General features: G+C 43.1%; 1 pseudogene; it reads left to right on the top strand.

Moving 5' to 3' along the window:
- Positions 1–726: 726 nt before the first annotated feature.
- On the top strand, positions 727–6,180 carry LOC123408691 (annotated as a pseudogene).
- The last annotated feature ends 2,786 nt before the right edge of the window (positions 6,181–8,966 follow it).

Genomic DNA, 8,966 nt, shown 5'->3' with positions numbered 1-8,966 from the left:
GGGTTTTAAAGGCCAACCCCCTAGCTTACAATAGGAGCAGAAGGTATTGGGGGGACCCAGCTCGCAGCCTCCGCAGCCGTCCAGGGGTCCCATCGACTGGAGAGGTTTTGTTTCAAGTGAGGTCCCGCCGGCTGCTGGGTCCCGCATAGCGCTGGGGCACGCCGGCTGGGCCTCAACATTGGTGCGTGCTTGCTACGCAGTGGCGTGTGTCATGTTATGCGCATCGCCTTGCGTAGCCGGCTTTGGTCATCATACAACCGGCTGCACTGTTACCTACGCTGGGGCAGGTAATGGAGTGGACGGGGGTGTGGCGTGTGGCGTGTGTCATCAATTACCAAAACCACATATGGACATATAAGCTCTAACAACTTTGTTAATAGGTTATTGCTCAAACCTAATGTAAAACAACAAGGTAATGCCTAAAAAGCATCCTAGAATTATAATATAATAGCATGAAACAATAAAAAACTATAGATATGTTGAAGACGTATTACCAGGTAATTAAGGTTATAAAAAGCATGCATGAGCATTGCAAACATCCATATATCTAACCATTCATTGTTGATGATTTCAGACTGTTGCCAGGAATACGTATAACGTCTGCCTTCTCCAGCATATGTTGAGCAGCAGCCATGTGACATCGACGTGTTCAGTCATGATCTGATCGCTTCACATCGGAGTACCGTCAAGACCCTCCAAGAGTTGAATGACTCCGTGATAAAGGACATGGATAAGGCTATCGATGACAATGCTATTGTCCATACCAAGATAGTCTGTCTAGAAGATGAGAAGGACAAGCTGGACCGCGAGATAAGTGAGCTCAAAAAGGACATGTCACTCCTAAAGGCCGAGAGAACTCAAGTGGAGACGGAGAAATCACATTACATCACGGAGAGGTAGAAACATAGAAATAACCTTCGTGAAATAAAGTTAGTCCTTAGAAGGTAGTGTCGAGAGGAGCAGATCCCTTGTACTATTAGTACTAACCTTTTATTGCAACTTAGTGTATATGTTTATATTGCTGCATATATGGAATAAGTTTCCAGTGTTGCATATTTTTTTATTAGCTAAATATGAAAGTGCCGGCGTGCAACTCTATCAAACGCCATAGGTATTCAAGTACTGTTGGCACCGTCACCAACACCACCACTAATTTCTAATAGCGGCAGCATATTAATGACGTCGGGTGTCCATGCTAGCAAATTCATTTTTACCACAACAGAGCTAGGCTAGCTCTCACTAAGACCTTATTACATCTAACATGGTGTAGAGGGGTACTGTTTAAATCTGATGTTTTGGTGGACGGGTATATTGATGTTCAAAAGTAATATTTTTAACTCACAAAAAAAATATGTGGAAACTTATAAATTCGCGACGGGTTTATAAAATTCCGTTACAACAATATGATTTGGAAGCTGCACCAAAAAACAAAATCCCAACCGAGAACAACAAAAAAATCGTCCATTTTCATCTATGTATTATTTTATACACCACGTATGAAAGTATATTGCTATCAATTTTTTCTGAACGTGTTATATATGTACTAGTACAAATGCCCGTGCGTTGCAACGGGCGAAAAAAATTCTTTTACACGTCGTTTCTTATATTTAGTTTTGGCAAACTTACAAAATAAGATTACACTGAACTATCGCTTTTTGGGCCATATAATTTAGATGTGCATAAAACATTCTAATCGTTTGTTTGGACCTACTTTAGCTCGACACTTTCATCTGATGAAAGAGTTTGGGTGCATTTAATACATGCTAGATGAACATGATTTTTATTTGTTTTGAAAGATGTTATTCTTTTGTAAATTTGAAGAGTATTTTTTGGATTTTCAAATGGATTTTTTTTTGGAGATGAACATTATCTGGTTGGAAAATTGCACAATGCTTTTCTGTTCTTATATTTAGTTTGCAGATCCATCAATTATTAAAAAAATGAAATTATGCATGATGCTACGCACGAGTAAAAGTAGCAGGCTGTTGATGTAATTGTCCTGACATTGGAGAGTCGAGATCTAGGTCAAAATTACATTGTTATATTTTTCTACATCAAGTATACCAGTTGCTACCACACGCGAACATAGAGCAGCAGTGCATCACTTCAGTTAGAGAGGCGAGATGAGCAGTACAACACTTCAGCTAGACAGGTGAGTTAAAACGTCATAAGTACCGAATTAACATATTATTTTACACAATTTATGACAGCAATAGATCTAGCGCCAGAATAGGTGGATCTATAATCACTCTTGTAAAATATGTGTTCATTTTTATCAAATATATAAATTCACTATGCAATGTTGATAGTAAAAACCAATATAAACCAATGTTGATAAATTCAACGCACATTTAGGGTCATCCTCATCCATAGCTTATTGTTAAAGAGTACATATGTACATATGTCCCATAATACAACAACTTTTTAGAAAAAACATTCTTAAATTATGAGACGAAGGAAGTAGATTTTATGAAAGCTAAATACTCATGTCATTTACAGCCAACGATATCTAATTGACCATATTGGTTTACATCCAATGAATTATGAGGCGCGCTTTTCTTAGCTTCATATCTGAAACCACCAGCATGGGTTGCTATCCAACAAAGAAACTCTATTTTCATAATAGCACATGTCCTGTTGAGAGAAAATGGAAGTTAGCACGAAGTATATAAATCTTGAAAAAATAATAAAGTTTCCAGAGTAGCTTATAGAATCAATTTAGGCAAATATCTGGAGATTTTACATAGCAGTTTTAATTTTGGTTTTCTTGATACAACTGAGGAACTCTAGTACACCGGCAGGTATGTTGTCTTCAAATTCGTTGTCGTTGAATGTTAGCAGTTGTCCTAGAATTATTTTTCGGAGTTCGCATTCATCCTGTACATCCATATTTTTGCAAACGAATAAGATTTACATCACATTTCTAAAATATAATATGTTGGTATTGTATGGCAAGACACACTATGGCAGGTAACATTCTTTTCTTGGATAATAATCGGTGTCAATTCCTTTGGATATATAGAACCATATAATAGATTGAAACGATCACCATTTTTTCTGTTCATATATATTGCTGCTAGATATTCTCGATGGAACATTAGAAGTTTACCATGCCGCCATAATGGTTACTACTTGCTTGCATCAATTCAAGCTACTACTTGCTGCAGAAAGTTTGATAAAGGAAACAACATGGCAAATGTACAAATCGAAGAGGTGTTTGCTTGAGTCTATGGCAATAGACCAATTGTGTTAAATACTTTCTCAAATTAATTTAAATTTCTAGTTTAACCATCAGTAAATCCTGGTTGTAAATCACTGTAAATCAAATATAGCTTCATCATAATTTACACAAAGAAAAAGAGATACCTGCAGCAAAGTAGGTCTAGGCGATGGTTGATGGTCTTCAGACAAAGTCTACGGAGGCAAAATTTTGTGTAACAACAACAAAAATTGAAGTTAAAACTCCAACAGTTACCTTGTTCAAACAACATTCCAGATTTTGCAAAGATGCAATCAGCACAGAGTTCAATCAAAGAGGAGGAGTTATAACAATACCGTAAATAGTGGAGTGACATATAATCTTGAGAAGCTAACTATAGGATGCATAAGCTACTGGGTGGGCCCATAGTGGAGTGATCTGGATGTTCCTTCCAACATTATTTTGTCAGCACGAGCAGATCATGGCTTTAATTACTTGCTAGTAGCTAGCTGCACAAACTAAAGATTCACGCATACAGATCGAAGAGGGGCTTGTTTACCCAGTCGGTAAGAGCAGATCGAGGTTTCAAGTAATTGCTAGCATTAAGTTAAGTTGGTGCCTGCTACAGCTAACTGCACCAACAAACAAAGATTCACACAAATATAGATAGTACAGGTGCTTGCTTCAGCCTATGTCAACACACAGTTTTTCCAATCAAAGTGTTGCTTACTTGCTTGCATCAATCTAAACTTCTACTTGCTGCAGCTACTTTCACAAACAAAATAAGATAGCAAAATAATATAAAGTTTACATCCTATAATCACAACTGAACTCTGGTTCTAAATCAAAGGTAGCTACTATAGAACCTGATCCATGTTTTCAACATCAGAGTGTTATGTACCACTACCACAACCAGTAGTCAAATAAGACCAAAGACCTATCTGAGACAATGTTACACCGGGCTAGAAAAAAGTACATAACCTACTTGTTTTGCCATTATGCGGCATTAATTTTAATAAGTGTCAATTATAATGTTAAATGTAAGACATTTATTTTTAGACGGAAGGAGTTTCTTTTAAAGTTTGAAAATATAATGTAATGCTTACATAAAAATTGTATTACTTTTTTAATAATAATTATCATTTTTATTGAGTGGTAATAATGTTTTGTTTTTTGATGGGTAATAGCATTTTTGTGTACAACATATTTTGAAAAAAAAAATTGAACAATATATATTTTAAATTGTTTTCTGCACAACTTGCTAAGCTCCTGCGAGTGAGCTGCCCTGAGCGTGGACACCAAGCCTCCGCACGAGACACAAAGCGCGTCCTCCAGAGCATTTTCCTCATCTTCTTCTCAAAAAAAAGTTCTCCTCATCTTCTTCTCAAAGAAAAAAAATTGTCCTTATCTCTTCACTTTGTTCCCGTCACTCCCCCCATTCCAACGATGGCCACCCCCCTTCCATTCCTTGTGAGGCTGAGCTCTCGATGTACCTCCAATGGTGGCCGCCCCTTGCCGTTCATCCCCTCCTCTGGCGCGAGGCCCCGCCTGATCTTCCCACTGCCTCCTTTCCCCGCAAGCACTCGTACGCCGCCTCCTCACCCCCTCCCCACCGCCTCGCCCCGGCCCATCCTCTTCCCCTCCCCACGGCCTCGCCACGACGCACCCTCTCGCATCTCACTATTCTTTTCTGGACGAGCTATTTTGTTCAGGTTGTTTGCTAACAGGTCGTTATTTTCAGATGCCCCAAGTGCGCACAGCTGAAGCTCCCCCGTGAAGCTGCTGCTTTCTGGTGAGTTGCATGCTCCTTTTTCTTCCCACAATTTTGTACTGCGATAAACCCAATGAAGATTTTCAGTTGTTCTATAGGTGCTGCTCGTTTCACAGCTGGCATGAACTACAATTTGTCCTGGAGCCCTTGAATTGATACCAATACTTCTAAGCAGAGTTCTGAATGACCTTGTAAAAATGTCTAGAGTTTTACCTAATTGTTGGCCAAATAAAATACTAAAGTAAGTCGCCTTGTCACTTTGTAGGGTGATGTCTCCCAGTTGAAAAAGGAATTAGCTGACAAGGAGCATCAGTTAAGCGTAAAACCTACTGAAAAGGCTGCAGATAATGAGCTATCTTGGCTAAATGTCTTGAGTCAGGAAACTGGCGAAAATGTTCGGGAACGCATAAATCTACAGAAGGCACTGTTTGAACTTGAAGAAACCAACAAGCGTAACCGGATGGAGCTCCAGCATCTTGACGATGCAATCGCAAGACCGCAGGTTGGTAGCCTGACTGATCATTTTTTTGAGAACTTTTCCATCAAACAGACTGTAGCAGCTCTTTCCTACATCTATTGTCGCAACAAATCTCTGAGAAATTCCACCCTATGTACAGTGCACTGATGGTTTTGTATTCAGGTGAATGAGAAGGATTATGCCCTTTTCCAAGCCTTAACATCAAGGAGGCAAGTTATTCTTGACAACATCTGTGACAATGACGAAGCTGGTGCTAGCTACAGAAAGGTACATATTAAGTATAATTCTGCTCTATTACCTTGGTGTGTTGTCCTTCAAGAATATGATATCCCACAGGCTGCTTATGCATGATGTATCCTTTAGGGAATGAATAATGTTGAGCTTCAAATTGAGATGGAATCTTTAAGGAGCCTATGGAACATTCTCTATGGAACAGGGCTAAATCAGAAACAGATTCTGAAGTTCGCTGCTAAGCAAGGATTAACTGTAGAAGGCTGTCCTTTGCCTAGCTCGAGCCCTGATGTTGCTATGCCCCATGGAAGGCTACCACCATTCATGTCGTTTCCTAGTCCACAGTCACAGTCTTCTTCTTCTCCCTCTAGTTGCTTTTTCCAACAAGGCTTCAGCACCATGTCTGTTCTCAAAAATTAACACGAAACACCTACCATCTGTAGGCAGGAACATCTCAGCTCTTACTACATGATGTCTGGCTGCTCGCGAGTACATGCCTAGATTACACAGACTGATTTTGATTTCTTAAAAAGGGCAAATCTCCAAGCAATATCCAACAAGATTGGACTGATATGAGTACTTCAATTAAAAAAAGTAAGGAGTAACAACTCAAGTACAAAATCAAGAAGATCGAACCTGATATTCAATGACGTACAGTGAACATCATGAAAATTTACTCCTTCGCTGCATCACAATAGCCAGCATCAACAGTGGTATATCATTTTCACCTTGACTAATTATCGGGATACAAACGGAATCAAATCTGGCCCTAAAATTTGTCTCTGTAGCCAACAGAGTGAAGCAGAGTCACTTATCTCGCTCGCGTATGCTGAATACCAGTACTTTGGGCGAGGCGACCTCCATACTCCATCCCCCGAGCGAATCCGCGGCCGCGCGCGGCTCCGCCCGCTCCATATCCACACGCACGCGTAGCCTCCCGCGCTGGCTCCGCCGCTCCGACCGCCCCTGCACTCCACTCCGCCCGCGGCCGGTGCTCGTAACGTCGTGCTGCCGCCCCAGAGCCCCGGCGAGGCGGCCTCCATCCTCCATCCCGGAGCGCCTCTGCGACCGCGCGCGGCTCCGCCCGCTGCGTCTCCACATGCCCGCGGTGCCTTCTAGCGCCGGATCCGTCGCCCCGACCGCCCCGGGCGCCACCCCGTCAATGAAGGACAGGAATGGATAAGCCATGGTGCCCGATGGTGATTGCGAGGGGGTTCACGTAAAAACGAAACGTTTTTTTAACTTATAAAAGGACCGCGGGTTGAATACCCGAAAACAGAAGGACTTTTTTACAAAACCGCCAACGACGGACGACAGAAACCATTGGTGCTTTATTATTAGGGAGAGATTTGTGTACGTACCAAAAGAAAGTTGATTTTTTCGTGATGTGGAAGTATAGAGTTTCCTTAAGTTCACCATGGAGCCCGTCCTCCATTTGTTCTTTTACGGCTAATATATTTTTTGGCAGGGTTTTTACTACTTATATCATCATATTATACTTGCTCTTATCAAGCGTGATTGCGTGAAGAATATGCCCGGGCTGCCACCTTGAATCAATCATCGCAGGCGTCGTTTCCTTCCAAGAAAACGCACATGCCTCTTGGAAACGCACGCAGGAGAGCATCTTGGAGCGAGTCGTGTTATTAGTTTCCACGAGGGTGGAGATTGGATGGAGATGGTGACGGGGCCGAACGTGGATATAAACACCATTATGCAGTGCAGCACAGAGAAGAATATTTCTATTAGCGTCGCTGACCTGGTTTGATTAATTTATGGGTTCGCTAGCTTACTGATCAATCTCCTTATGTGTTCCGGTCCTTGTTGCTTCATAATGTACTCCGCTTTTAGCTGAAACTTGAGACATCGAAGCAAGAACATGAATGGCCATTTGCCAATGCGGCATGAAGCCTATGCTTTCCGCCGGGGCCGCTTTCTGTAACAAATATATAAAAAAAAGCAAATTTTATGCAAACCCCCACGATTGTTATGCGACCCAATTTTTTTCCGACAAAGAGTCAAATATTAATATCAATATGGTACTGTACTGATTATATCCGATCTTTACAACGACAAAATATACGGACCTAGTCTAGACAACAAGGCTGCACACAAAAATAAATTAAGAAAAGAAACAGAAGAAAGGACACGAGGAAGACACACAACGTCCAAGTAACGACACCATCAATCGTCTTTACCAATGCATAAACTACAAGAAATGTTTTTTGACACGGGCAAGCTAGGCATCCGTCGGCTCACCAGAGTAGCAAGCCGTCAGATCTACCGCATCGAACGGTCGGACATGTCTTTCCATTATTGCAGCACAAATCTCGAATCAAGAAGGACGTTCGAACTTTCAGATGCGCTCGCTCTTCAACCCTTTTTACCTCTCAACTTCGCAGCGATTCTCGGACGGCTCGATCTAAGGGAAGCTAACAGGAACACATGGCAATTTTTTCAGGTTCGGGCCACCTTCCGGTGTAAAATGCTACTCCTGCTTGTCTGGGATTGCTTGAGGTGGAAAACGAGTACAAAGGTGGGTTATTGCCATAGCAGAGATCATGGGGGTCGGATCAGCCTCCCCTACTACAGAGGTCGGGTCTCTCTTTTGTACTGGTCTTGGTCCTCTTCCCACCCAAAAACACACTCGGCGGGAAGGGTCGCCACAACGGCCATTTTGAAAGGGGATATGACTGTGGCCCGTCCTGAAAAACGTGGTCTTCGCATGCAAATAGCCCTTCTCCATGACGCGCTGGTGGGCTCGGGGGTGACCTCCGTCCCACTGAGCCCCCGATTTGTGTCCTTTTGCACCAAACAGGAAACCTTTGGGAGTTGCTTTGGGGACCCACGAGCTGGCTTTACCCCCGTTGCACCAAAGGGGAAAACCTGTTGGTATGTGCTTGCTCGCACCGCTCCTGCGCCACCTGTGCGGCTCACATCGTCCATGTGATGGGGCAGGGCCATGTGACCCCACCTGGATGCCCTTGACCAGTTCACCCCTCGGGGGCTTCGGGTGGCCTCGGGATGCATCTCATGGGAGAGCCGCCCCTTGAGGCCCTTGATGTCGACCCCCCGACGCCTGCCTCGTGAGGCGAGGGCCCTCGCGAGTGTCTTACTTGCTGCGCCCACCCCCAGGCCGAATTGAATAGATGTCGCGCGTTCCACCTGGTGCCGCAGGCCGATGGGCCTGGGTACCCCGGGGCCCTGGGGCCCGACAGTAGCTCCAGGGCCCGCACTGTGCATGACTCATCCCGATAGGAGGGGCGAAGCAGTGCGTGCCCCAACCGCCC

Source organism: Hordeum vulgare, chromosome 7H (assembly GCF_904849725.1).
Source record: "Hordeum vulgare subsp. vulgare chromosome 7H, MorexV3_pseudomolecules_assembly, whole genome shotgun sequence".
NCBI lineage: Eukaryota > Viridiplantae > Streptophyta > Magnoliopsida > Poales > Poaceae > Hordeum > Hordeum vulgare.
Note: the sequence above shows the minus strand (reverse complement) of the source record. Positions and strands in the feature narration are given on the sequence as shown.